Genomic DNA, 24,504 nt, shown 5'->3' on the forward strand with positions numbered 1-24,504 from the left:
TGTTCAGAAATGCTCGAGGATCCGGGATGCTTCCGTATTACTGAGTGCACGAACGAGCTCTTAAAATAAAGAAGTAGAGGTCCCAAAATTGCTTCGAGCATGTGTGAGAGAGAGCCCGTTTTAAATTAACCGTCGGCTCTAGCGCTGCTTTCGCAATCTAAATGCACGTCGCCCGCGTTGTCGAGCAGCGTCGTCTGCATTCTCAGTGTCGTCTGCACTAGTTAGGGTTATTCGCTGCTTGACTAAAAGTATGCAGTAGCGTTGACGCTGGAGCGTCGGTTTATGAATCGGGAACTAACCCGAGACGACAACTTGCAATTTTTGTTTAGCTGGGCACTGATGTGCACTTCATTTTTCGTCAGAAATGAAACTGGTTGACAAACAGACCTTCCGATCTGGTCATTTATTTGATTTATTTGAATGTACTGGGAAATCTTGGCAACTATACTTCGCCAAGTTTTCTACAAACAGCATAATAATAAATAGTTAGAGTTGATAGCACAAAGCTTTTTAAGCACATTCAGGCAAGAAAACAGATATCGCGAACGTGCGTGTGCACACTGAGCATGCTCTCTGATCCTCAATTTTGGGATCTACAAAATGTCGCATGCACCCGTTGAACAAAAGAGCTAACATATGGCTGCTGAATCAATGACACTTGGACAAAATAGCGCGCACTTTCGAGGCCCACAAGTGAGGATATGTATGTCATTTCTCGAGAAGTGTTCTTAAAACGCAGCTCTACGAATAAAACTATAAAAGCAGTCTACCACAATCCCTTTGTATACCCTTAAGGATAGCCCGCGGAACTCCGGGAGGTGATGCATGTCGAAGTGCTATGAAGGGTGGCTTGTGAACGGCGTTCACGAGCGCGTGCTTATTAACGTTAAAACTTGTGCAGTGTAGAGAAGTGTCGCAAGCAACCACATGATCTCACATAATAGCGTCCATAACAGTGCATAGATATAGAGAGTCTAGGTTGTCTGCTTAGGTAATGCTCGCCTGCACTGACTAGAGGGGTACTAAACAGCCTACTTTTGCAATGTCGTTTGCGCGGTGCCACTGCATGCTTCTATAGTAACGCAGGGACTGACCGTCTTCTCTCGCGTTGTCGTCTGCTCGCGCTAAGACTAGCAAGTCGTTCTGTGTCGCTGTGTCGTCTCGCTTCCCTTCTGCACGGCATTCATTCGACAATCTTGAGTCGGCTCCCACAGGAATTAATGCGGCGCGTGTTCAACAATAGTTTCTGTCCACGCGTCGCCCCGGGCATCCATTGTCTTGCATCGCGCCCGACTTGTTCATGGTTCCGTTTGGGGATTGTGAAACAAAGAAGAAAAATAAATGTAGGAAGGATTGCAATGATTGGTATACTGCAGGAGAGATTATATATTTCTCGAGGCAAGTGTTTCGTTCCAGGCGCAACGGCTCATGATACGCAAGCATTTCATTGGGAAACGACTTTCTAGCCTATGTATGTGGTGTCGCTGTATAACTAGACCTGCAAAATGACCTTGTTTTGAGGCAAAGGCTCATTGCCGGTTAAACTTCGCAGTAAACGTTACGCGGGCGTCAGATGATAAGCTGGTTAGGGTTGTGGCTTGGGCTAGTTGATTCATGGTGCGAAAGCAAGGGGACAGCGCAAAATTGGCGGAGCACAAGATGATAAGCAATCTTAGAATTCATCCAAGAATAGTTTTCGAAGGGCAAATATCTGCGCTTAACAAAAGTCTCACCTGAACACGAGGATCGTTAAGTGAGGTAGTAAAACGTCGCTTAATATATATATATATATATATATATATATATATATATATACTTAGATAGAAACAAAGATGATGTTCGCAGCTAAGCTACTGGTACTGGGTGACTAACAGCCGCAATATTCTCAAAAATTAAAATAACTAGATAATTACAGTTCTGATTCTAGTCGAAATGAACGATAATGTGCTAAGCAGCACAAGCCACGCTGACCGCTAAAAAATTGATTCCGCAGGCTTGATTTTTCATGGCTTCCATGTTTTGTACCCGATTTCAATTAGAAATGTTATCGATTGCTCAAAGGCGTGTGTGCGTGGGTTGTTGGTGGCGATCCGTAATCAGTTTTTGTGCGCAAAAGTGGGGACACAGCGCAAAACAAGCGTTTGGGAGGGATGCTTGTGCAATAGCTGGGAGAAATGGGATGGCAGGTTGGTGACATTGACCGGCCGACCGACCAATCCGACCCGACCCGACACCACGAGCGTTGTTAAATGACTTCAAAGCACCGAGTTTATAAAATACTGAAATCGTACCAATAAGAGCTTTATTGCTATAGATATCGGCAACAAAACAGTGTTTTTTAAATAGCAAATTAAAGCGTCGTTTTCTTTATGGTCAAACTGGTCATGCTTTCATAGAAGACAGGAACATGTGCCTTAGCGTGAGACGGAAATACAACGTAATCCTAGTGAATTGTGGAACAGGTCTAGGAAAAATCACAAGCGACAACGTATATATAAAAACGATTATGTAATAAACCTCTGCCGACGCCGTTCACTTACACGTCATCACGTCAAGCTTGTTGTATTCTCCAATGTCGCTTCAGTTGACGAATAAGCACCGAATAAAGAATACCACGTTTCTCTGTATGCAAAGAACATGTAATAAAGAAAAAAGAAGGAGGAATGTGTGGAATTTAAAGTTACACTTAAAACTAGAGTCAATTAATTTCAAGCTTGATGAATACTCCCCTAGCTATAGGTTCTGCGTACATGTAGCATAGATGCACATAATTAGGAACGAATACCGCACCAACTCATCCCATAAGGCTAATATAGAGCTTAGCGTTTTCTCGCCAAGCAAACGGTTGATACAGTCAACTTGTGTTCTCCGAACTACCGTTAATGTCGCGTACTTTATTTGGTATAAACACCGGTTTGAAGTGTACACACGAGCGTACAGTAGTAAATGAAGTTTGAATAAGCTGATTGCGCCTAAAACCCGCTAAGCCTATCGTTATGTCCCCAAAAGACTGGCTGGCTGACGAAATATTAAATCACTTTTACGAATGCACACTCTGCAAATGCCGTTTCAGCTGACCTCAACAGCTCATCATGAAAGATCACGCAATCGCAGACGTCCTAGAAAGGCACGTCATTAGGACTAAACATTGCAGCTACCCTGACTTTCTTCACCACATTAGGCTTAGCACTCGTGCACGAACTTACACTAGAATGCGGCCGGGGGACCAGATGCAAACTGATTCAATCAAGTTACATCCCCACCTTCCTCATTTTCTTTCTTCAGGCGTCGCCATTTCAACTCTATAGGCCGCGTATATAGAGGGATACAATACAACAGACAGAAACAAAGATTGCAACGACTAATTGTTGCAACAGGAGACTAGGCTTAGAGTCCTCTCGCCGAACGAAATGAGTGCTTTCCCATTGTTCAGCGGTAGCAAACTAGCAGTTCTCAAACCCCGCTGAAAGATGTTCACGGTCGGCTAATCCCTTTCGCCTCCCTTCTGGAAGGCACGCGCATCTGCAGCTTCGAATACGAAGCATTCGTGTATTGCGCATGCCGACTGAGTCCCGCACAAAGGATTGTATCTGACTCAGTGCTGCTAATTGTTCTGCCTGCACACCGGCGCACAAAAGGAATTTCACTGCGTCAGACTTGCGAGCGAGACCCACCATACGGGGCGGCCACGAAAGGCTTCTCCGGCAATAAGCATTCCGCTGGCGGGACAAATTAAGCATGCTGTTCAACCTACCGACGGCAGATGTACGAGCTTCACGGACGATTTCTTCTTCCTCTGCTGATTATGCGAGCGCCTCTTTTTTACGCTCAGAGCCGCCTACCGGAGTTCAACCGGGAATGGCGCGGTGTAGCGCTAGGTTTGGAATGAACCCGAACTAACCTGCACTTATTGCAGAGTCACCCCGTTCTTTGCTGCCTCACCGTCTTTTAGAGCACCGAGACGATTACCATCGCACGGGGGAGAGTCGACATAAAAACAGAAACGAAACGCCAGCGCTGAGGACAGCCGTAGCTGAGCTCCGATCGTTACGCAAATCACAGGCGTTGGTGCATGATGCGCTTCTCTGCCGGATCTCGAAGACAAAAAAAATTAATTGTTGTTGTTTTATCTCTTTTTCTTTACTTCTAGCGTTGTTGCAACCTTTGACAAAGCTGACGTCACTAAGTATGGCGAGTAAACAGTTCAAAGCTGCCATGCTTGGCGTTTGCTCACGTATTAGCGTATACAAGTTCTTCCGTGGTATACCCTTCCCTTCAAATCTAACAACGGCGCTGCAATTCTCTCTCTGGCGCCGAATACCTTTTTCCGGTTACCAAGGGCGCATTGCAGTGGCAATAATATTACCAAAACAATCTAAGTTGCAGCTTAAACTTTAGTTCCAGTTTTCTTTACATTTTTGTCTTATCAGACAGAGAACGAGGGAGACGAAAGAAAGGAGAAACCAGAACTTAAAATCCGGTTTACTACCCTATACAGGGGGGGGGGGGGGAGGTAGAGAGATATGAAGAAGGTACTCGACATGCAAAGACACAGAGAGCACAGACACACGATAACAGCCGGTCGCAATCACGGCACACCATCGTAGCCGAGGATCCCGAGCAGCGTAACGAACATCGATTGAGGCGAGCGCACGTCTGTTGTGCTTAAAACGGAAGCAGTGCATTCGTCGACCTCTGGCTGCGATGGCTTCTGTTTTCAAAATGGTTTCCTCTCGCATAGGGGTCTGTGATGAAAGCGAGACAGCGCAGTCGCGAGCGATCATCTCTGTACACTGTAGCGAGGACTGCCACACAGACCACTGGATAGACACATTCTGTGCCTAATCAGAGAGAGCGCACAAAGCAGGTACAATGAGGTGCTCCAAGGTCCTTCGACAAACATCGGCGTTCACTTACAAGGCAGTGCGGTAGAGGCAGTTCAATAAAAGCGCACGACAGAGCGTCTAAATGTGCTAATATAAATATATATAGGTCGATCGTATTCGTACTCAGAGGTAACTAGCGAGTAGCGCCCCTCAATTCTGATGTCTCTGTAGTTATCTCAATGCACTTCTACCAAGTGTGGTCGTGGGCGCACTCTGTTCGTCTTCCTGTTGCAAGAACCGCTTAAGACGCGCCCTTTGCACGTATACAATTGCGTTTGTTTAGTTTATATTCTGGTTGATTTTTTTCGATGAGTTCACATGAAGAAAAGAAAAAGTCTAAAGGTTGCGAATGAGAAATCGGACAGCGGCTGAAGCCCATACAAACGATTAGAAGTACACTCATTACATCGAGTATGTGATTTTCGAACCAACAGGATTTTGCCATGAAAACTCAAGTGCTAACTGAGTCAGGTTCACCTCAAATAAGTCAGTGATTTGCCTATTGATGGGATGCTTGCAACTGTGTGATGTTGTGTCTCTCTGTAAAAGCATGGCCACTATAAATTTTAGGAAGAGGTACTTGCTCACGGCTATCTCCGATTCTCCTATTCAAATACTTGTGAAACGCATAATGCTCTCATTAGTAGAAAACTGCTGAACCTATTCGAATAAAAGAAAATGACAAATTGTACCGACTGTGGGATGCAGAATCTAGTGCCCTATATTTTGAAAAACAAGTGCCATAAATTTCTAAGTAAAAAATTGAAGCACTAAAATTTGAAAATCTGCAGCTGCGCGCTAAACATAGTTATCGCGTTTTTGTTAACTGTATGTGCTAAAGTATCTGTAGCAGCAGCGATTTTTTGTCATTATTTTACAGTTTACGTGAAATTAATACAATGTTCACAATGGTTTTGCGAAATTGATACTGAAACATCAGTGATATATGTAGAGGCATATACATTGCGCACATTTTGTGAGCTTTACCTGACTCAAAAATTACAGGTGACATAAAGGCCATAAGGATTTCTGCTTCTGAGTTACAAAGATGTATACACCTGATATTATAGTTTCTTTTTGCGTCTTAATTTGGCGAGATCACTCATTCTTGTAAGAATTTTTGCTGCCCAAATAAATGACTTGGGTGCTACGCTCGGTAGAATTATACCTTTCTTTCTTTTTGCGACATGGATTTGCATGTATGCCTGCATTTTCACATGGGTTGCGAAGCATGAATTTGTGTTGCATGACAAGAGCTGTGAAAACAAATACATTTTTTGCTAGTGAGCACACTGGCAGCGCTAAACGCAGGCAGATTTCCATAAGCATACGATGATGTATACAGAACAAAGCTTCAATGCCACCTAGAATGCAGTGGCGGGTTATAGCCCAGGATAAATTCCACAGTGCTTAGTCATTACTCACATAAGCATTGCGCCAGGACAAAGTTCAGTGGAACTTCGTCGCATTGACATGGCAGAAATGTAAAAAAATAGCATTCTTCATCGTTATAACGTGCTGTAGACAGCAGTGATTCGCAATCGAAGCGAAGTTGTGTGCGAGAAGGCACTAGCTGTGTATATGTTGTCGTGCACGGTTTTTGTGATGTAGTCTCACTGCGGCACAATTTCGGCAAGCGCACTGCTCTTGGTGTGCGCACTGGATTCGAATAGCTTTTCTACGGCCGGTTTCTCTGCCCCCCGCGTGTTTTGGATGAGATCTCTTGAGGTAAAGCGTCTTCTTTAAATTGCAAGATGTATCGTCTCACGAGTGGCACTTCAATACTGGCTAGTTGTTAGGCGCAATCTGTGATATTACCTCGTGACAGCTGATTATCTATTTCTCTTTTATTTTATTTGTTATGAAAATAAATTCAGGAGTTGTCGCCGTCGTGCGACAGCTACAGCTTTTCACTGGGCATTAATTTAAGATGAGTAGATTAGGAAAACTATACGAATTCTTGCATTAGGTAATTACTAAATGAAATGGAAGAAAATGTGGTGGCGGCGGAAGTCTCCCCCGGACGTTTCAGTTGAAACAGACGTCGTGGATGGTACACGTGTTTCTGTCAAACGCACGAATGAGACACAAGCACGCACGGTGTTGTGGAGCTTAAAATGTGATGTGTGTTTTAAGGTGGAAGGTAGAATTGTATGAAATCGTTCTACCATAATATGCTAGTGCTGCTGCGAGTGCAACACTCACGTGATTTATTTTTTCTTATCGCACTGTATGACGGTAAGTTTGCTCCAGAAGCCGTGCCTCAACTAGAAGAACTCCAAACTTTACAATGAAAAGAAATTTCGAAATGTAGAAAGCTTTGAGCCTAGCTGATAAAATATCAATTAAATCTATTAAAGAGTTGAAATGGGCGAATTGGAATTGCGAATCCATGTTAGTTAACCAGCGCAGAAATTCACAATACCGCAAGGACAGTCTACGTTTCTGGCCTCGTGTGAGTATGAATTTCTGCGCTGGCTAGCTGATATGAATGACTTGTAATTGTCACAGACACTGACCTTCTAAATTGGGACCATGATTGTAAGCTTGTAAATTAAAACTGGAAGTCATAGTGACACAAAGCTGGGTGTGCAGTAGACAGAATAGTAATATTTATATAAGTAAATGAAATATGAAGCTCCGCTAACGGCGTTTCCAATTAGTATGAATGCTATTAGAAACCAATTCATTCCTATCTAAATCGACGCAAAAACAAACTCCGCTTCACTAACCTGCTTTAAATACTCCCACAAAGAACGAGATACGACTCAAAAGACACATTGTTGAGCACGTGACTATGGAAAGGCACGTGTTTTGCTATTGGTGCCCGTGGGTGACATTCTGTTGCAAGCCTTCAAATTTTATCCTCAGCAGCAAATAGTTGGATGTGTCTTTCGGTGCTCTCACCACTCGTTCAAACACGTGCAAGTCATGTAATTTTCTTCGGACAAATAAGCTTTCTCCAGGCAATATAGACAAACAAGTTCACAATAAGAGGCTAAACAATCAATCCTTACGGATCCCGAAGCAAACTTGTTTTTACTATGGTAGCTGACCGGCTTCCTCTCTAATAAGTTAGCTTATAATCATGGAAGGTAAAACAAAACTAAAAGAAACACTGCTAATTAGGCTGTCACTGAGATATTTTGCGAGAAGTGTCCGAATCTCAGCAAACTACTGAAGTATCATAAAATAGACTTCAGGTATAGTTTTGCTTCTTCAGTGAACTAAATACAAGCTTTGTGGGCGTTCCCTGGCAATATTGCTGATGCTATAATTTCCAGAGGTGTCGGTCATATTCCAACTCCAGCACCCTCTGATGAAACATGCGAGCGCTCGGACACAATGCTTGCAAGCTGTTTGAAGAGAATTGCCCACTCGGGCATTCCGCAATTGAGTCGTCTCGGCCCTAATCTGTTGCTAGGCGCCCACCATCGACTGCAAAGCTAATTTTTCCCTGGGGACACGACAACCCCTTCTTTTTTTTGCATCCTTTTTGTACTACGATGGCTGCGGTGAACGAATAATCGTCACTTTCCTCTTCACCACTTCAGCCAGATCTCTCTCTCTCCCTACCCCCTTTACTACCCTCTCCTGTTTACATACTTTTTTCTTTTTTTATCGTGTAAACACTGCTTTCAACTCACTTGCTCCCTGTACGCATCATCAATTACCCTTCGCGACCATAATTAGGCCGCAATGAGATTATCGACCACGTCGTGAGCGTCTCCCCTCTCTCTGTCGACACGTCGTCATCAAACGGCAACCGGGGCCTCACATTTTAGGGCTAGCTCGATTGATCCTTCCAATGCACGGACCAATAATGGCTTCGAAGCCTCTGCCCTGGAGAAGGAAGCAGGAACAAAAAAAAAAAAAAAAAAGCAACGACAACAAAAGGGAGGGCTTGACGGGAGGTTAGCCAGTGTGAAGACAGGTTGGCTACCCTCTGCTGTGGGAAAGGGTAAAGGAAATCAAACATCACTGAAAAAAGGACGAGGTAAAACAAAATAACAAAAAAAAACTGTTTAAGCTGGCTATGTCATCTCTGGAAGGGTTTAAGACGAGATACTGAGGAGAAAGAAATCAAAGGTATTGGATCATCTGTTTTCATTTTCCGCCACTGCCAACAGACGGATACGCTGCTACGGGTTCTATATATTGTCAAATAGTATATATTGTCGCACGTGTCAATATCTACTAAGATTTTGTCACATATTGTTTCAATTCCTATTGTTTGAAAATGGTGCTACATTTTCTATATAAATAGGGTTATTATCTTTCTTTTTTATTATTTTCATTACACTGTATGTAATTTATTTCTCATTTATTAACCTCACCTAATTTCTCACTTGTGTGGCCAATCCCCCTCGTGGGTATGTTGCCATGTTCAAAAGAACTCAACATCAACATAAACAACAAAAGAAAAATACAAGGGTCGTCATTGGTAGCTTCTTCAGCTATTTACGCGAAGCTGGAGCAAAATAGGCTTAATTACAGTTATCTAGTCTTTATCGATCATAGATTTTTTCACTATAACACCTAGAGGGTAAACTGGCGCCACCGTCTATGCGAGTTTCTTAAAGGGCGCCGTGCCCACATGGGAATGACGGGATATATGTCTGCGAGGCTTGTGTTGGCTGGTGTTGAACGAGGCTTCGTCTAAAACCTGGATATGGCTACACAAATAATGCGTTCTTAAAGTAAAATCTGCATAAAAGGCTTTCATTCACCCATACTACATCTCTCAATAAAGTTTACTCACCTACAATGCAGGATCAAACGAAGAAAAGCAAGAACACACGACAAGCTGTTCCAAAGCGAGCGATAATCTTGTCGTCTCCCTCCAACTTTAGCGGCCAGCTGATACTTTTTACGTTTCATATAATTGTGCATCCAATAGTTAAGTCCTCAAAATTAAACAAAACATGTTTTTGTGTAATAATAAAGCTGAAGTAGTTTTTACGTGCTGTTTTAGCAGGAAATGAATCATTGTGACAGACAGAACGGTGCTAGCCAGGCGCGTCTTCAAGGCGTTCTGGTTCTCCAAGAACAATGCCAATTCGAAGTCACAATATACCGGCATTCCCATGGATACCACAGCACAGCAGCGCCAGTTTACCCTCTAGGTAATATAGTGCGAAACACTATGTTATCGACAATACGTCAAGCCTAGAATAATGTGAGCTTTGCACGAGTGCCTCGCAGTTGCAAATATGTTCAGTGGTCTACGTTGTCAAGAATTATTCAACGAGCACTGTGGCGAATTCGTTGCAGTTCTAGTACGTCGCACACAAGCTGAGATACGCAACGAAGGAGCAGAAGTAAGGTACCCCGCGATTCAACAAGACGGTGGCGCAACAATGAAATAAATGGCACGCCTGAATCCCCAAGTACACAGCGTCCGCTATGAATATGCATGCGCATGCCCCTTCAACGTGTCGCAGGTGTTTTCGAGGCGAGCAGGACTACACATAGTCGACGGCCGACTTTACACGGAGCTCTGGAGTACGTATACTAGCAGCACTTTCCAAGGCAGAAGAGTAGATGGCGTCGTTCATTTAAGGAAGAAATCTCGACAGTGTGCTATCTGCAGCGTGCGCCGGTACATTCTGGGAACTCGCCAACTGAAATGACCCCATCAGCAGTTCACAAGTATAGTCTCCCGTGCAACTTAAATACCGGGTGTTTCAGCGAACACTTTCAAATATTTTTAAATGTTGCCTGTTGCAGATAGCACAATTCTAGTTCATGAGCTGGCCTACTCGAAGAGCCGGATATTACCTGCAAAAGAAAAAGTGAAATGCATCATCAACTACTTAACAAACTGTCACTAATTAAGCTTTTAACTAATTACCTTATCACAAATATGAAAATTTACAAATTCTCAGAATGACACCAGTTTCGATATATTAATTCCCGAATTTTGCGGAGAAATGTCTTAGCTTGCCAGTTACTTTCTTAACAAGGCGCTGTTTTTATGCGTTGAAGCACAACAGTAACTCGAACGCTATTGCATTTCTCCGCAAAGTTCAGGAATTAATATCTTGAAACTGGTGTCATCCTGAGAAGCTGTTGCAAGTGAATCGGTCTTGCGATCTCCACGGATCCAATTTGTAAATTGCAATATGGGTCATAATATAATTAGTCATAAACTTAATTAGCAAATTTTTGTTAATTAATCGATTATGTATTTCAATTTTTGGGCAAGTAATGTCCGCCTCTTCGAGTAGACCAGCTCATGAATTAGAATTGTGCTATCTGCCACAGGCAACCCGTAAGGATTTTTTAAAGTGTTCGTGAAACTCCAGGTATATATATCCCGCAGCGGTACAGTTGGTTATGAGTGACGCCATAGAGGATAGCTGCGGATTAATTTTGCCCACCTGGTGTTCTTTAGAGTGCACCCAATGCACAGTTCACGAACGTTATTACATCCCGCTCCTATCGGAATGCATTCACCATGGCCGGTACAGAACCCGTGACCTCCCACACCCTCCTATGGCTTCCCGTGCTTTTTGATGAAGCACTTTAAGTGTTGTTGCGAGTAGGATGAGAAGAAATGCGTTTTGTCATCCCTTTAAAAGTGAAATAATATCGAATTTAAAACAACACTCCTTGGACAGAAAACCTTTATACAACAAGTGTTCAGAATTACCTGGTCTCCTTAAGCTCTGAATCGACGAAATTACTAAGCACTGTTAAGTAGGAAGCAGTTCAAAAGCAGACTGCGAGGCTGGCTACCAAACAGGTGACAAAGAACACCAAATGGAGGCTAGGATGTCAACTCGGAGGAACACTACGAAGCAGAGTACGAAGCTGACTACCGATGCATGCAATCCAGGCCTGAAGAAAGGCGATCAACAGTTCGAGACACGGAGTTGGTGAACGTCTGGTTGATCACCACCCTTGCTGACAATTACTATTGTGCTCTTCGTGAGTCACCGAGAGCGCGGCCCGTTGGCCTTTCCCTCTCCTTCGACTATGGTGAACTCTTCTCAAGCTGCCACACTTGGCACACTACTACTGCCGCCATGGCAAACATGCGCAGCCGGCGAGGCCACGTTTGCGTAACAGATACAGCAAGAAGGTCATCAGGTAATTTTACTAATGAGAAAGTTGTTCCTGATAACTGGTTATTGCACCAGTTGAGTCAAGGATACCAAATGTGTGGTGTAGTGTGCGTCACTTTAATTTCTTCATGTGCAGCGCATTTCTTGGACTCGAGTGGGTAGACGCACGACTGGTTTCTTTGAGATGCGAGACGCTCATATACACGCATCTCGTTTTGAGCGCGTATAGTAAAACACGCTACACTGATTCACAGAAGCGATGTTTACAAGTGTGCCCTTCATTACGACCGAACATCAGCTTAGCATCATTGCTGCAATTTTGCAATATCTTTATGAAAACACTTGATATGAAAATATGTGAAAGAGCATTAAAACTACGTGATGCTCCGATGAAGCTTGAACATAATTACGAAGAGTCTATTATTATTGTCCAGACGACACACCTGTTAACGCAGTGTGTCTTTTGTCAAAGGTGGAACAAGGTTGCGGAAGAGGAGGTGCTCGAATAAAATGGGCGGCCTTAAACAGACCGGGGTAACTTCGCATGAAAGAATCACGTCTCCCTATATGGGCGAGCGAACGCTCCCGGGACGGGTATACGAATGACAGGTCTTTTGATGGCCGACTTCCGGTCTTTTCAAAGGACTCACACTCTCCCGCCTTCTTGACACTCCCCGCTTCCTCTGGCTTACAACTCTCGCCCAGGAACACTTATTCTGGTATATACTTTCGGGCAGGCCTCGTGACAAAGAGAACCCATGATGAAAAGAAAATAGATATGTATATGACAGGGCCGAATCCCCTAAGTAAAGGAAAAATAAGAAAGAGACAGCAGGAATGAGGGAAACAAAGTAATGAATAAATAAACATAGGCCGCTTAACGTACGCATGAAAAAAAGGGAATCGGGCATTGTTCGCCGCCTATTGTTGACTGTGAGACCCGGTTTCGAGAAAACAAAGAACACAGAAAAGTAAGCAAGAAAAGTGACGCAGGCACTGCTGCATGGCGGCGTTATAAACGCCTATCTCCGTCGCAATAAATCGCATTCGGGTCATCCATAACCAGGCTCAATGCCGCTGGCGCCGTGTCACAAGTGGCGAATAAAAATAATGGGCACGAAAAGAGAGAAAGTTATTCTTTCCTTAGCGGGGACGTTGTCGTGCGGGGTGACACGGAAGAGGTGTCGGAGAAGGGTAGAAAAAGAGAGTTTATTTCCTCTTTTACGCTGACAGGGAAAATGGGGTGAAAAGGAGGGGTGGACGACGAGTGTCCCGTAGGATTTTCATCTGTCGTACCGGAAAGTGCCACCAGGGGGAGAAAATCAGCCGTCCTGATTGGCCCATTGAAAAAGCGTTTAAGCCTCCTTTGTGATCTTGACGGCGGCTTCCGGCTTTGACGCCGGCTGCAGCTTGTAGTCGCCGGGGGAGTAAATTGCGCCGATTGTTTGTACCACGCGGGGAAGTCGGGAGTAATGGGGAATGAAATGTGTGGTGCGGGGAAGACTGCTCTGCTGCGTGTACTACGCGAGTGACTGCAGTTCTTAGCGTCGTATTGCCTAACGTCTCGGTTGACTTTGGAGGTTAAATAGTAACTCTATGCACACTGTCATCTGGGAACTTGGCTTTTGATGAAGAGCTCACGCACGAATATTCTTTGATTGCCAGAAAGTTTTAGTGCCATTATCCCCACCGAAGCGGCCCGTCCATTGTTCCCGCATATCGCCTGGTTAGAGATCGGTGGTGAATCACGGTGTCGAAATAGGCAAGGTTAGTCTAGAGATCTTGGCCAGCGAGCCTGCGCATCTCTTAGCTTGGTTAACGCGGGTGTTTCTCCAAACGTTGGTCAACTGAGTGTCTCAAAGGAAAGCAAAGAACATACGTAGAACTTCTTTCGCGGCCAGCTCCGAGCCCTCTTGAACCCTACGGTTTGGAAGCTCACGCGTGGAAGACCCTCAATTTTTCAGACAGTGAAAAAGCCTCTTTCTCCTTTCGCGGTAGCCCCGGGGCTATGGGTACGAGGTCACGGGTTCAATCCCGGCCGCAGCTGCTGCAGTCTCATGAAGAACACTTACACACAAGATAGCGCCGGTCCTCTGTGTAAGTGTTCTTTGTCGCCGTCTTTTCGCGCTGTTTAAACTTCAAGTATGTCACACAAAGTTAGGAAATTTGCAGGAGCAAGTTGGAATACGCTAGCACAAGACAGGGGTAATTAGAGATCGCAGGGAGAGGCCTTCGTCCTGCAGTGGACATAAATATAGGCTGATGATGATGATGATGATGTCACACAAAATTGCCCAAACAGTAGCGCTTTGGGTGCGTTAAAGAAGATTAGGATCTTAAAATGTAACCGGCGTCTCCCACTAGGGTAAACTAGAATTGTACCCCCGCTACAGCGTGCCTCATAATCAGGTCATAGTTTTGGCACGTAAGCCCCCCAAAATTCAAGAAGTGACTTTGTCCAATGGACGATGTGCAAAATTCCGTAAACAGGCTTCACCACACATCTAACTTGCCAAACCGAGATGGCCGCGTTCGCACTAGTAGCAGTTTTGAAGCCGAGACGCATTTTTGAAAACCTTAATTACGATTATAGCCGGAGTTGCGCCATCTTGGTTTGGGTGAACGAAGTGTGAGGAGAAACACACTTGCAGGATTTAAATGACGAAGCGTTCAGCGTCGATCATATTTCACTCCAAAACCGAACAATTTTTTCAAGTAAATTTCTTGCAGAGTTCGATCTTATAGCACTTGTGTCAGCGATTGTGCTTCGATCATGCTGGTCCTCAAGCGCCTAGTTCTGCAACGAAAGTCATTGGCACATCGAAAATAAACCGTAATACTACTGCGTTGGTTTTTTGGTCAAGAAAACAATAGTTAGAGACAAGCAGACGGGTTCGCAAGAGCTACCGTGCTATACAGCCTAACAGCAAATATAGTGAGGGTAGTTTTGATTGCTGGAGTAGTTCTCAGTCCAACATTTCAGAGCATTTTGCTAAGTTTGAACTCTGCGGCCTTTAATGCGGAGTGGATTTGTAGCCAACGTAAGAGCAGCTGCTCGAGGGTACGCATTTGATCCGGTTGGTTCATGAATACGAGCAGAAATCAACGCTAAACCACAGGACGAAGAGGAGACAGACGGTGGCTAACAACCAAGTGTTTTTTTTTCTGTTCTTTTGGATAGTTGTAGTATATATATATATATATATATATATATATATATATATATATATATATGCGGACTGCGGAGGTTGTTAGTCAGCGCTGTGGTCTTCGTCCTGTCGTTTAATGTTGCTTTCTGCCCGCAAGCTGCTGCTCGTGTTGGTTATATGTGAGCGCATCAGAACATGGCTGCAGAAGTAAACAATTGAGCACCAGCAATGCAGTTCACTTCTGCTATCTGGGCCGGTATTCACAAACGATCTTAGGTTATAATTGCTCGTAAGAGCGCATTCCAGCCAATCTTGGTGCTGGGCATTATATTAGCGGAGGTAGTCGGGCAATGGCAAAGACCACCACAGCAGCAAAGGCCGGAACGAGAAGCTTTGAAAACTAGGCTACCGTTGTTTACCTCATTCCTCTCGTCTGTCATTCATTCTTAATTTTTTCGACCTCGAAAAGCATGCTCATTGACTTTATTAGCATCGTGCATGTATCGGCCCAAGGAAAACATGCAACGACTGTAACAAATAAAGATAAAAGTTTATTGATATATGCATGACAGTGTGCTTCCTTCTACGTCTGATGGACGTTATGCAAACTTCCGTAAGTAGGCATTCCCATACATCTGACAGTACACGAAGCAGAGGCTAAGACATTCTGTTGTTGAGCCATGAGCTCGACTCTCGAAGGCCTCATTCCTGATGGTGGTGGAGTGCAAGCAGGCTTGGGTACTCCACGTGGTCGGAATTATTCCGGTGCCATCCCCTATGGCGCCTCTCACATGCAGTGAGTTGGTTTGGAACCTTTACACCACAACCTAATTTTTGCGTTGAAATAACAGCGGACTGTCAATGATGATCACCACTTCATTAGCATTTATAGGGAAAGCGAACCTGTCACGGGGTTGTTCCACGTACCCGCCTCTCTCGAAAGAGAAGCGAGCTTGTCCGCAAACGTCTCGTGCTATCAAGCCGACCCGGCCGTTAGGCAAGCAGCCCGCACGGCGACAGCATCGTTGCTGACGTTTCGGAGGAATAGGGACCAGGTCCGCGAACCCGCCAGACGTACGTGGGTCGCCGCGGAGACAAAAGCCAGAGACCGCTACGCCATCCGCACGCACCCCAGCGCTTGCTGCGAGAGAGAGAGAAGGAATGCTGCTCCTCTATATCCTCATTGCAGCGCCTCGTGGAAGCTTCCGCACTCCTATAGCTGGGCTCCTCCATGCTCCGACCCTCCCTGCTAGCAGCAGCCCACTCGTGGCTCCCGAACTCGCAGCCGAGCTGATAAGCCTAATCTCATTTGCTCTCTCCGTCCCGTCCGTGGATGCGTTGTCCGTCCTCCGCGTCGATGAGAATAACTCCGGCCGACAACCACCTTGAAGCCGACAAGGTGTGGCACACGAACCGGCCGCGCGGCTTGCTGCTGTCTCCGGCATTCTCCCTCGCGTTACGGCCGGCGACATGACGGCGGGGCATCGCTTTATTCCCTATTTGCTCCACTGCTCCACGGAACAAATTGGGTTTTCCTGCTGGCTATCGTCCCTCTCCTTCGCTCCTCATTTCCTTTCCTCCTCGCCATTCTGCGCCCTTTCTTTCTCGCAACATCTCCCGCGCCAACTTTCTCAGGCGGCATTGTCCGGATTCTCAGTCCAGCCCTGTGTTCGTGTCGTCTGTCCATCTGTCCATCTCGGCAAAAAAAAAAAAAAGCGTCACGTGCGCGAGTCTCCGCGAAGAGATAAAGAGTAAGTTGAAGAGGGTAGGAAGCAAACATGGCCGCAAGATTGGAAGCTTTGTGCATATGGTAGAGGGCGGGGTCTTATTGGATTTCTGTTGGGTGTACTTAATGAATCTTTTTGAACAGCTAGGATGTCAACGCGCACACACAAAAAAGGACAAGACAGGAAGCAGTAAATGACTTATTGGGACCAAGGGACAATCAGCTCTTGTGCCTACATTATCAATACTGACCACGTTACTTCTGGGAGGGCCTAATTCTGCAAGATGATATAGAAGTGAACTGGCGATATTCAGAAACTTCTCTTGAAAACATGGGCGCATTCGACAAGCAAGTTTCGGCCGACGTATCTAACATGCTTTGTTTAGGCACTGACCCGAAAGTGTCACCAGAACTAACTTCTTATACGTACTTTAGAGAACACAGTGGAGTCTCTGCTTTGGCCGGTAGCCTCAAAACTAAGCCTACGCTCTACCCACCCTCAACCCACGTGTAGGAGAGCAAACTGGATTTGAATTTATCGTGAATGTGCGCGAGTTTTCGCTGCGTGTAAGCGTTCCCAGCGTGGAAGATAGATCGTCGGACCTGTTGTTCTAGTGTCCTAAGTTTCCACAAACTCTCAGTTTTTACGTTATACGGCAGTCTGTAGTCTGTAGCTACAGCAGAGTAAAAGCTAAAGGAGTGACACGGGTTCGACACTGTCTAGATTTGGTTGTCCTTCTGCCTCTCTTAATTATTATTTGCTGCCAACTTGTTCGGCTTTGCCTCAAAAGAACGCGAGAATTAAACCATGATTTGGTTTACGTAATGTACCTCGGTAGAGTTTCTAATATAGACCTGAATAAAGCAGCCTGAAAAGTAAAAAAAGAAAACATGTGGGGCAGTCCCGGGTTTCAACCCTGGCTTGCTGTTACAAACCACACCTGCAACAGCCTCTTGCTTTTAACAGCGGAGCTGTTCTTAGTCGAGCCTTCACCGTCTGTCTGGTGTCACGCAGGCCACGTGAGGAGGAGAGGATGAAAGCCGCGCCGAGGGAGGGCAGGTAACGTGACCAGCAGAGGAGGAGAGGCGCGCTGGAGGAGGAGACGACCAATGAGAGGCCGCGCGCTGGAGGAGGAGGTGACCAATGAGAAGCCGCGCTGGGCGCGAGGAGGAGAGGCGATAAGAGAAGGTGTTTCTGACCGGCGAGCCCTCAAGGATAGCGCGCAACGCGCAGAGCTGCTGCAGACGCCGTCCGCGTTTCCCCGCGTTCGTGCCGAACGCATGCGGCGTCCGTGACTGCAGCCCATGCCTCTGGCAGTGGCTCGGCAGGTTTCGACCAGAGAACTGGACACTCGTCGAGTAGCGTCGGAATGCGCTGCCTCTTCGCGCCTCGCAACGTTTCAATATAACTTCCTGTTGTAGATCTGTGTTTACTTCTGTTTACGCAATTGCGTCCTTTGCAACACATGCACATGTAACACTCGTAACACTCGGTGTCACTAACACATCTTCGCTGTTAGACCATCTTCACGGAGTGCAAGCGGCGGTGAAATTTTTTTCTTCCTTCGGGCTGTTGCTGCTACTTGCTTAAGAAGGGATCGGTCGCGGAAGGATTGGCAACAGTTCCCACAAACTCCAAGGGATGTTCAAATGAAAACGTACGAAACAACATTGTAGGTATAAATGAAGACTTTATTCAAAGTATACACCATAGGCCTGAGCACAACGACCCCATTGATGAACAAGCCAAAGGATTCCTTCTTCCCCAAATTCCTGTGGCCGTGACGAGACGCAGTCCTTCACAGCGTCCTTGAGTTTGTCGTCCTAGTTGAAGCGCTTCTCTTTCAGATGTTTTTTTTTTTTTTTCAGGGGACGAAACATATGGAAATCGCGGGGCGACATGTCCGGACGGATGGTCAAGCTGCTCCCACTTGAACTTGGCCAGTTATGCGTGTGTGACCCTGGAGACGTGTGGACACGTGTTATCATGGAGAAGAACCACACCCTCCGTGAGCAGCCCCGGTCTTTTGTTCTTTATGGACCTGCGTAGGCTTCGGAGTGTCTCACATTACACATCGGAGTTATTGGTTCTTCTGTGCTCGGGGGATTCAACGAGCAGTGGACTTTGGACGTCGAAAAAGACGGTGAGCAACACCTTGCCTACTGACGCCACGGCTTTGCAGTTTTTAGGAGGAGGTGACGACTCATGGTTCCACTGCATGCTGTCCCGCTTTGTCCCTGGCTCGTAGTGATGGCACCAGCTCTCCTCACCTGTGAGGATCCGCTCCAGGAAAGCGGGGTCTTCATGATACCGAAACAGATGTTGAAGGGCTAGCCCCTTACGCAGTTCCTTGTGCTAGTCGATGAGCTGCTTCTGAACCCACTGCACGCACACCTTCCGATAATGCAACCTGTCGTGAACAATTGTCCACACTGTTCCAGCACTGACATCCACCTTCATCGCCAACATTCCCAATGTGACACGCCGATCACTTCTCACTAGGTCGTCCACTTTGTCGATGAGATCGGCCATGATGGATGTGTTTGCCTGGCCTGGTCTCGGGTCATCAACCACACTCTCACGGCCTGCACGAAAACGGGCACTCCATTTTCTCACGGACTTGTCGGACACACAGTCTTCGCAGTATACGGTCACCCTCCAGCGATGAATGGTGGCCGATTTAACACCTTCCGCTGTAAGAAATCGGATAACGCCTAGCTGTTCCTCAATCGTCGAATTTTGCATGTGAACGCCATCCTGTCCTCATACGCACTGCCTCGTCAATTGGACGGCGCTCTTTATAAGAGCTCTCTCCTGCGCATGCGGGCACCCCCCGCATGCTCCGATCCACGGCGGATACTCCAATCGCATCCCTAAATGTCTCCCAGGAAGAGGTCCAAAGGGCCATCATCCGACAAGCAAGACCGCGCGGAAGCCACTGGGGCCGTTGCCTAGGGGCTCCACCCATTGAGCGTTTTATTCTTCAATAAAGTGGTTCTACTCTACTCTACTCTACTCCCATAGCGGCATAAGCATCTACGTATGTTAACGGTTACGTTGTTACGACGTTTCATAACTTTTCATCTGAACGCCCCTCGCATATCAAGGCAGAGGCTTCGGAGACGTTCCCAGTGTTCGATCAGCGGGGAAGGTGGCGTTATCAAATGCAATCGTCTTTAACGGACACATGTATGTTACTAGATTTAACTGGCACCCACTGCACATCAGTGATATGACGGCACATACTTTTCTGATGTCCCAAGCTGAGCATCGGTTGTTTTCTCGATTTCGTGGTCATGTTTCTGCGTATAAAGACTAGAGAATTTGTCACGCTCAAACCTATTTCCTTTTTCGGATGCATCGCAGTTCTGTTTAAGTAGCCAACAATTTATTTGGTTGAGTATGACACATTTCGGATTCTTTCCTTGCGTCTTTCTTCTTTCTGAGGCAGGTGGCCATTCTTCCCCATTCGGCATGCAGGCAGTCGCCATCCTTTTCACCTCTATAATCATAATAGTACTACTACTCAGAATAACGAATTTCCACAATTGGTGTAGTCCCAGAGACCATGTTTTGGAATTCGCATAGGGCATAGCGCCTTTCACTGCTATGTGCACAACTGGCAAACCAATGGTGTAGCTTTGAGGAAAATGATGTGGTCAATATTCCTGACATACACGCAATCAATCGGCGTGTAACAATCAGATAGCGATACAAGGATAGTTATACGTCAAAATATAACATAATATAATAAATGCATTTCAACAGCACAAAATCAATGCTTTAGCTGAAACAGAACCATATCTTATACAATAAGCAAGAAAGGAGCTTGAAAAGTATAAAGCTAATGTGCAAAACTGTTCGGTAAGGCCTTTGCAAACTTATTAGCGGTTATTCAAATCATCATTTTGACGACCGTATGTTGTGGGATGTTCACATTAACTACATAATAAAGCGTTTACGAACGGTAGCAGCTCAGTTATACACGCTTAAATTTAACACACCTGTTAAGTGGCGAAGGTTAATTTTCAAGGCTTTAGGCCAGTCTGTGCTCAGATATGGTATTTCAGTTTTTGACTCCTGCTCACAAACGAAAGTAGATCGAGTGGATGAGCTATTGCATAGGATAGCTGCGAGCATACTGTATGGTACTGCTTATGATTGTTCAGACAATGACGCAAGAAGTAATATTGCAGGTGTTGAGTCCTTTTTGGATCTGTTTGTACAAGTCATACTACTTCGTAATATTTTCTCGAATCGTCACAAAATAATACAGACTAAACCTAAAGCGCTAAGAAAAAACATGCCTTTGTGAGTTACCGCGTATATATACCAACTACGGTAAAAAGTGTCGAGAATATTACGTTCCTTTTTATTTTAACCAGCTGCCGAAAGAAATAATTCAACAGCATTCCCAAAAAGAAGTCAAACAACAAATTAAAGCGTGGTTACTTCATCGCCAAAATATTTGACAGGTATTCTGTGCGTAAGTTTTTTTAAACAGTTCCTATCATTATTTTCACTATTGTCTTGTAAACAAAATGATTGTGTTCTTTTTATATATGTATTTCTGTAATTTATTGCCATTTTCCCGAATAAATACCGGGAATTTTTTAAAAGTTTTTTATCACGCTACTAACACACTAAAATATCTATGTATAGTGTTCTTTCGAAGCTGTTGCCACATGTATAATATGTGTTGTGCTTCTGTCTTTTAAGCAGCGAGCTAACACCTGATGTCTGCCGTGACCCGCCCACAAGCGACTTGCGCTTATGCAGGCACCAAATGTGTAATAAGTTGTGAGCTGCTGAAATAAATGTGTATGTATGTATGTATGTATGTATGTATGTATGTATGTATGTATGTATGTATGTATGTATGTATGTATGTATGTATGTATGTATGTATGTATGTATGTATGTAGTATGTATGTATGTATGTATGTATGTATGTATGTATGTATGTATGTATGTATGTATGTATGTATGTATGTATGTATGTATGTATGTATTATGTATGTATGTATGTATGTATGTATGTATGTATGTATGTATGTATGTATGTATGTATGTATGTATGTATGTATGTATGTATGTATGTATGTATGTATGTATGTATGTATGTATGTATTATGTATGTATGTATGTATGTATGTATGTATGTATGTATGTATGTATGTAGTATGTATGTATGTATGTATGACCCGCCGGGGTGGCTCAGTCAGCTAAGGCGTTGCGCTGCTGAGCACGAGGATGCGGGATCGAATCCCGGCCCCGGTGGCCGCATTTCGATGGAGGCGAAATGCAAAAACGCCGGTGTGCTTGCGTTGTATAGTGCACGTTAAAGAACCCCAGGTGGTCAAAATTATTCCGGAGCCCTCCACTACGGCGTGCCTCATAATCAGAACTGGTTTTCGCACGTAAAACCCCAGAAAGATGTATGTATGTATATGTATGCGTATGTATGTATATTTTTATTTAACAATACTGCCGATCTCACAAGAGATCATAGCAGGGAGGGCATACATATGAATTCGAAAGAAGTACAATCAAGTCATTTGTACAATGCAGAGCGCTGAAGTAATCACTACATGAAGATCAGGAGTAACAATGCGACAGTAGCAATGCGACATATCACGACATGGCTACAAATTAGGACAATTACAATGGTAGCGTGTGCAATGATGCAATCAGGTTATTTAAACACAAAATCCGGGTACAGGTTATAAAAAAAATTACAGAAATTGCTCAGCCTGTACATCTATTTCCACCATAGTTAGGAACATATCTAAAGATGAAGCGTTAGTAATGCAAGGACTAAGTGGGTTCCATTCCCTTATGGTTTGAGGGAAGTATGAATATTTGAAGCAATTTGAGTTGGAAGTGTATTCATTAAGTGTTTGAGAGTGCCTGTAACGTGTTGATCTAGAACGATTGTATGAAATTAGTCTAGACGTGTCAATGTTTATGTCACCATGGATTAACTGAAACAAAAACTTTAGTCTTGCTAGTTTTGCCCGACTTTGCAGTGTTAATAACCCAGCTTTCTTTAGTAATTCAGTCGGAGAATCCGTTACCTTGTATTTATTATATATGAACCTTACTACCTTCCTCTGCACCCCCTCCATTTTTGCTATAAGTTCCTTTGTGTGGGGGAACCAAACAATATTGGCGTATTCTAGCACTGGTCTAACAAGCATTTTGTAGGCCAACAGCTTCGTATCTGGGGGTGCGAGACGAAGGCGTCTTCTCAAAAAGAAAAGCCGCTTTAATGCACTTGAAGTTACATTGTTAACGTGGGTTTCCCATCGAAGATCATGCTTTAAAGTGACGCCTAAATATTTATGCTCAAATACACGTGTGAGAGGTGTGTCGTTAATAACGTAAATAAAATCAGATATTTGTTTCTTTCTAGTTACGGTAAGTGTTACAGATTTTTTAGCATTTAGGATCATCTGCCACTCCTGACACCAAGAGAAGACAGATTCTAGGGCATTGTTTAGTATATGGTGGTCATCATCGGAATTAATTTCACGGTATAAAATACAATCGTCAGCGAATAGACGGATGTTAACATGTAATCTGGAAGGCAAATCGTTTATGTATATTAGAAATAAAGCAGGGCCAAATACACTGCCCTGGGGCACTCCCGATGTAACAGGTGCAAAAGTGGAATCTTCGTTATGATAATGGACAAACTGCGAACAGTCAGATAGTTTTCTATCCATTTAACAATTGGGCTTTCTCCTAGTGTACACTGAAGCTTCTTAATTAGTTTTTTGTGTGGTACACGATCAAAAGCCTTGGAGTAGTCCAATAAAATTAAGTCTGTTTGTCTTCTATTATCTAGACTTTGTGATATGTCGTGTGTTAGTTCTAGTAGCTGAGTGGCTGTTGAGAGACCGCGTCGGAAACCGTGTTGATATGCAGAAAGAATATATTCCTGTTCTAGGTATGTGTTTATGTGTTTAAGTACTGCGTGTTCGAGAAGTTTGCATATGGTCGAGGTTAAGGAAATGGGCCTGAAATTAGATACCTCTGATGTGCTACCAGATTTATGCACGGGGATGATTTTAGCAGTTTTCCACTCGGCAGGAAGTGAGCACGTTAATAATGATTTATTAAAGATGTGGCATAGATATTTAGCATTCCACTCAGCATATCTCTTAAGAAATAGATTAGGTATATTATCGGGTCCAATCGCTTTCTTCGTGTCACTATTTAACAACAGGTTTAACAGGCCTGGTTCTGTGATTGTGAGCGGCTCGATAGGCGTTCGGCTACTTGGTACTACGTGCGGAAGTTTTCCATCATCGAGGTTAAATACTGACTGAAAATAACTGTTAAAGGAAGTTGCGGAGTTTCCATTATCACTGGAAGCGGCGGGGCTGTCATGGTGTTTAGGGTTAAGGTAATGCCAAAATTTATGTGGCGCGCTTTTCAAAAAGTTAGGAAGAGTTTTAGAAAAATAGGTTTCCTTAGCTGCCTTAATTTTTGATTTCATATTTGTAATTGATGCGTTAAGCGTATGTCTGTTTACGTGCATAGGCTTTAGCTTGAGGGCTTTACGTAGCCGTTTTACTTTTCGTTTAGCTTCGATTATTTCGCGTGTTATCCATGGATTTGTTATTTTTCTTTTTTTCGTCTTGATTGGGACGTAATTTTGAAGGCT

General features: G+C 44.5%; 1 protein-coding gene across 1 annotated transcript in view; it reads right to left on the minus strand.

The window, feature by feature from the left end:
* LOC119452882 (uncharacterized) overlaps nt 1–24,504 on the minus strand; it is a 153,100-nt gene that overhangs the window by 68,352 nt on the left and 60,244 nt on the right. The window lies entirely within an intron of this gene.

The sequence above is a fragment of the Dermacentor silvarum genome, chromosome 5 (genome assembly GCF_013339745.2).
Source record: "Dermacentor silvarum isolate Dsil-2018 chromosome 5, BIME_Dsil_1.4, whole genome shotgun sequence".
NCBI lineage: Eukaryota > Metazoa > Arthropoda > Arachnida > Ixodida > Ixodidae > Dermacentor > Dermacentor silvarum.